This window comes from Talpa europaea (assembly GCF_964194135.1).
Source record: "Talpa europaea genome assembly, chromosome: 13".
Classification (NCBI taxonomy): Eukaryota; Metazoa; Chordata; class Mammalia; order Eulipotyphla; family Talpidae; genus Talpa; species Talpa europaea.
In genome coordinates, this window is record NC_140080.1 from 40,050,678 (window position 1) to 40,057,148 (window position 6,471).

Below are 6,471 nucleotides of genomic sequence, written 5' to 3' on the forward strand. Positions count from 1 at the left end.
CAAACACCAGCTGAATGAATTTTGGGGGAGTAGCTGCATGGTCCCAATTTCTGTGACCCTATAGGTAAACATGGTAAATTAATACTAGCTGAAATTTGTGGTTTACAGTGGCAGACAGAACTGAACTGTATGTAGGTGTAGACCCTGATTACTAAATAGTCTTAGGTGTGACCAAAGTGAAAAATATATTTTGAGAAACCAAATCAGACTACCTTCTACTTCAGCCTTAAAACTCTTAGACATTGGTCCCCTAAAGGTATCCTCAGACCAAAGGTATAGTCAGATGTATTTGTGAAAGTTATCACATAAAAATATAGTAATAAGATACAGACAAAATATTTTTAAAGATTGATATTTTAAAGCAGAGCTCATTTTAAATTTTACTTCATTTTATCTAAATGATGTGCAACAACTTATTTACATTAATTTTTAAAGTTGGGTGGTGACTAGGAACTGCTGTAAACATTTAAAGGACAACATTAACATTCTAAGTGTTTATGTCTTATAAAATATTCAATATAACTATATGCTCAAATAACATACTACAAAATCATTAATTGTGTCAGAAGGGATTTTTTTGGCTATAAAAATTTTAGCTATGAAATATGTATTAAAGTCTTTTGAAGTGATACTGACCTATCAGCCTTTGGAATAATAAGAGCAAATGAAGATGAACTAATCTAAAATTTTCAAAACTATACATTTATTCAATATTAAATTCCATGCTAAAATTATAGTGGGTGAATTATCTAGTGAAATATTTTACTCTTAGTATAATGATTTATTTTATGGTTAAACTTTAACTAAAGATTTGTCACTGAACTCAAAAATTTGGTTGACTTAAAACATGACATAGACAGCATTTCTAAAATGTCTATAGTATTATGGTAAATATGATGTGCAGACCTTGTCCATTATCCCCGTGCAAAATAAAATAAGGATATAATATTGTTAGCTGGACTATTCATTGTCATGAATATAATTTTTAACATTGGCTGGTAAGTCATAACTATTTTAAAATTCAATAATCAGTAATTGAAATATAATTTTAAATCTATAAAGATGCATGATTTCACCATTTGGGTATTTGTAACCAGTGCTGTCTACACCTAAATTCTGAGGAGCTTTTAATTCAGAATAAGACATGAATGAAAACTCCCTATGGGGGAGGCTGCTCCAGTTTTGTTAGAAATACAACTATTTCTGTAGAACTTTAAGTACTTTTCCAAAAGTTTTAAAATACCTGATGCCATAGAAATCAAGTATTTTTTTAGGCCTCCCTGGTTGTGCAAGGGCTAAAGTCTCAGTATTATCAAGCTATCACCAGCCACTGCAGCATGAGTTCAATCCCAGCCAGGGAGCTGACCCACATAGTGCAGCAGACCCCTCCTGTCCCTCCGCTGCTCCCATCAGCAGTATATCAGTAGATTGGCCTGTTCTGCCCCCTACTCTGTCTCTGGTGAATCCTCTCAGCCACCTGCACCTCTGTCCTATACCCCAGTTCTCCTATGCATAAATAAATAAATCTTAAAAAAAAGAAAGCAAGCATCTTTTAACCTTTGAAGACATTGAATAATGTCTAAGAAACCACTTTGAAATTTGTCCTTGTTTTAAAAATCCTAAAATTTTAAATTAGCCTCATTTACTATTTCTTTTTGTTTCCAAAGGCCAGTTCTGTTTACTGTCCTAAAATAATTCAAATGCAGAAGAGATAATATCTGAGTCACAGTAGGTCATAGCTACTTTGCAATACTAACCTGCTGTCTTGAGTTCTTGGGTCTGATTTCATTTGTGGGCGTCATGTCTATTTCTGCCTGTTGCCCAGATTTTTCCTTTCTTTGCTATGTGAAATCACTTTTATCACCTCTTTTCTGTAAGTTAGGACTTCAATGCACGTGTAGATACAAATTCTCCTTCAGTGATAACACCCTTAGCTATCAATAAATACATTTTTCTTGTTGAGTGTTTTTGAGGGGGAGAGAGTGTGGGTGCTAAATCTTAATGTGTAGTGCAAGGAGTATTTGGAGAAAGGTTTAGAATTGGGGGGGGCAAATTTTCACCATGAAAAGGAGAGTTTCTAAATGAGTCTGCAATGTGTAATGAGTGGGGATCTGTTTTTGTCAAGGGTTGCAGGTGGAGACTGGTGGTTAGGAAACAGAGCAGAAAGTTTAGAACTATGACTGGGAGGAGATGGGCAGATCTCTGCCTTCCTGAGGGGCAGGTGTGAAATACAAGATTAAACTACATAAGCACCTGAAAGAAAGCTTTCATTTTCCCTATATCACAGCATATTTTCTATTGCTATGTATCAAATTACCACAAATTTAGCAGCTGAAAACAACACAATTTCCATGGGTCAGGAATTTGCATATAGGTTAACTGGGTCCTCTGTTCAGTTCCCCTCATGTTGAACTCAAGGTGTCAGACAAGGCTGAGTGCTCGAGTCATGGAAGTTTCTCCAAGTTCATTGGTTGTTGGCAGAATTCAGTCCTTTGCAGTAACCATTTTTCTTGCTGGTTCTCAGTCAGGAGCTACTCCCAGCTCCGAGGAGCCATTTCACATCCTTGTCACGTGATCCTCTTCATGGCTGTTGACTCCTGCAATGTCAGCAGGAGGATCTCTGCTGTTTTCATCCTCTGACTTCTTTTCAAGATTCTTGAATAGCTATGGCCCACCCAGATAACATGCTTAATTTAAAATAGATTGATTGGGCCTCCCCGGTGGCGCAGCGGTTGAGCGCTGGGTTGCGAAACTGTGCGCGGCCTCTGCGGCGCCGGTTCGATCCCCGGCTGCTCCCCAGCCACCAGAGGAGGGTCCCACATGGCGTGCAGACCTCTCCTGCCGCCCGCTGCTCCCCTCAGCAGTGTACTTCGGACCTTCTGCCTGCTCTGCTCCCCGCTCTGACTCTGGTGAATTCTCTCACCCTCCCGCGCTTCTGACTGTACCCAGTGCATGTAAAAACAAACAAACAAACAAACCAGCAAACAAATAAATAAAGCATGCCTCTATAAAAAAATAAAAAAATAAAAAAAAAAATAAAATAGATTGATTAAAGACCTTAATTACATCTGTAAAATTTTTCTAGAGCGGCTCCTGGATTAATGTTGGATTGAATAACTGGGAGACAGTATAAACAACCAAGCTCATGGGACTCTTGGGGCCATCTTGGAATTCTGCTTGTCACAAAAAAAATCTATGCCAGGTTCTTTATTAGGTGAGGGTTCCAGATTGATACCCTTACTCCATAGGGAAAGTTGTTGAAAAGTGGGTCAGACTATTCAGTTCTTCTATGTTTCTACAACACACTCCATTGCTTACTACCTAGTGCTTAAGAATTTAGTAAGCAACAAAATATCTGCATTTCTAGTAGTTGAGGGTGGTGAGATAGACAGGAAACAAATCAAAATTATAGTTAAATAAAAGAACTTACTACATGATATTCAGGATATCAGCACAAATACACAAAACAAATAGTTCAGAGCCTGGTGATGTGTAATTATCTAGCTAGCTCACTAATTAAGGAAAGTACTTTGTTTTGTTGAACAGGATTTTTTGAGAGTCCTTAGGGAGCAGTAGGAAGAGCACATCAGGGACATGAATTCAGGTAAAGCGACACCCATTCCAAGCACAGTGCTCTCCGGGAGGCTGCCCAGACCTTATAGTTTGTACAGTGGGACAAGGAACCTAACAGATTTCTCTAGCAACGTTGTCTCAGGGATTGAGAAAGACTGCTGCAAGGATCACATGATAATGTTTGTAGAATTGTACATAATGTGGGAATTTATATGGAAATATAGGAAGAAATTCTTAGGCAGGCTCTGAATGAGTAATTAGTTGGGTGAGCTCCTTTCCCAAAATATTGAAGTCAAATATTGGGAGCCATGACAGTGGCAGATTCTTTTTTTTTTTTTTAAGATTTATTTATTTATGCATACAAGTACTGGAGTGTAAGCCAGAGGTGTGGGTGGAGAGGATTCACGAGAGAGAGTGGGGAGCAGAACAGGTGGATCTACTGAAATACACTGCTGAGGGGAGCAGCGGACGAGACAGGAGAGGTCTGCTGTGCCATGTGGGTCAGCTCCCTGGCTGGTGAGGGATCAAACTCCGGCTTCAGTGGCTGACAATAGCTTGATAACGCTGTCTTTAACCCCTGCACCACCAGGGAGGCCTCTCCAGTGGCAGATTCTTGCCTCAGGTGGACAAGATGACTCTATAAACTGGGTGACCTTGACACCCCCACTGCTACCACAGCCTCAGCAGCCCCCTTCAACTCTAGGTGACCTCAAATGTTCTCATGATGAGGCCCAGAAGTGGTCTGAAGTTGGAGAATTGAGGCCTTCATTATGTGCATATGGCTAACACTCCCAGCTTCTCTTTGTAGTAGAAATTTTTGCATGGCATTTTTCCGTTGAGTTTAAGTAAAAGTTTCTTCTCTTACCACATTTTTTAAAGATGGGATGGTGAAAGTGCATAGGAGAATCAGAGTTTGACTTTTTATCCATGTTATGAAAGTGAATTGTTAGTTCAAAAGTACTTTCTTTGATTTCTTGTATAGCTGAATTGATGGTCAATAAGTTACAGACCATGGGTCAAACCTAGCCCAAAGTCTATTTTTTTCTGGTGGCACACAAGCAAGGAATGTTTTTGCTTTTTAAAAAACTTTTGAGTAGTTGAAAAAAGTCAGAAAACATGTCATGCTTTGTGAATATTTTATGACTCCATTTTTAAGATCCATGCATAAAGGCTTATTAGAAGATGATCACTCTCTTGTTTACATTTTGCCTGTGGCTGCTTCTGCACAACAATGGCTGAATTGAGTCATTGTAACAGAGACTATGTGGTCCAAAAACTGAAATATATTCTATCTGGTCTTTACAGTAAGAGATTAAATCTGGAGCCTCCCCTGGTGGCGCAGGCCGCTGAGCGCCATGCTGTGAATCTGTCAGCAGCCTTTGCAGCGCCGGTTCGATCCTGGCCGACAGGCGAGGGTCCCACATGGCGCGGAAGACCTCTCCTGTCACACCCACTGCTCCCCTCAGCAGTGTATTTCTTTAGTCTGCCTTTTCTGTTCCCTTCTCTGTCTCTGGTGAATCCTCCCACCCTCCCCCGCATCTGGCCTGTACCCCAGTTCTTATATAAATAAATAAATCTTTAAAAAAACTCTAAAAAAAAGAGATTTAAATCTGTTTATAGGGATGCATGTTAGTGAATGTGTAATGAAATACATTCTCATTGCTCTGGTAGTATTTATAAGTGCAGTGTTTTGTTGTTTTGTTGTTTTGTTTTTTTAAAGATTTATTTATTCATGCATACAAGAACTGGGGTACAGTCCAGAGGTGCAGGGTGTGAGAGGATTCACCAGAGACAGAGTGGGGAACAGAATAGGAGGATCGACTGAAGTATATTGCTGAGGGGAGCAGCAGGCGAGACAAGAGAGGTCTGCTGTGCCATTTGGGTAGCTCCCTGGCCAGGGGATTGAACTCGCGCTGCAGTGGCTGCAGATAGCCTTTTAGGTTGTGTCTCAACCCCTTATGCCACCAGGGAGGCCCTAAATGCAGTGTTTTTAGAGAGCAGTTTGACAACAGATGCCAGGAATCTGAACATAATTAAGAAATCTGCATGTTAAGATGTGTCTCTGAGGTATTTCTGCTGCAGGTAGTGATGAGACTGGGCACCACTGAGAAACCAGGTCCTCAGGCACCACTAGTCTGAGACCATTTTTTGAAACTTTCTGTTGTTTGTTGCTGATACTTCCAAGTGGGAGATGCCCAGTTTTCACTCTCCAGTGTGAGCTGGTGTAGGGGAAGACATGTGCAGGAACTGTTCTTTCAGCACCACATGTTCAGGTCCTTTCAAAGGCAGTTCACACACCTGAACACGGACTGGAGCTGAACAGCCCTTCAAAGAGCAAACCCTGAGAATTCTCTGCTTTTAATGGCAATAATCTCATATTGATTGCAGATCACACATTTGGGGAGTTTTTCTGCTATGTTAGAACACTCTGGTTCTTGGTTGTTACTTTTTTTCCTTGAAGAGTGTTCTGTGAGCCCCGGGGAGGTGGAGGCAAACAGAGTTTTAGAGTCAGATAAAGATCCTGATCATAGTCCCTGTGGGACAGCCTCCTGCTTTGGTTTATTGTTTTTAAGCAGAAACACTGCTTTAAGTCTTAACATTAATTCCACAGAACTGAAATTGTGTTTACTGTGTCAAAACAGACCAAAATATCTGGAGTGAGTCCATTGATTTAATTAATCTGGTTGTTTCCTATATCTGTCTCTAAATCTGAAGCGAGCTGACTTTAATGTTTCTGTTAAAAGGAAAAATTTGAGAATGGCCCAGGAAAGCTAATAATCGAAAAAGAAAAGAAAGCCATTGAATAAGTAAATGGTTCTACATGTTCTGGCTATTTTGTACCAAATATATTTGGGTTCCACTTCACTGAGGCTTGCAATGCAGGTGTTTGAAATATGA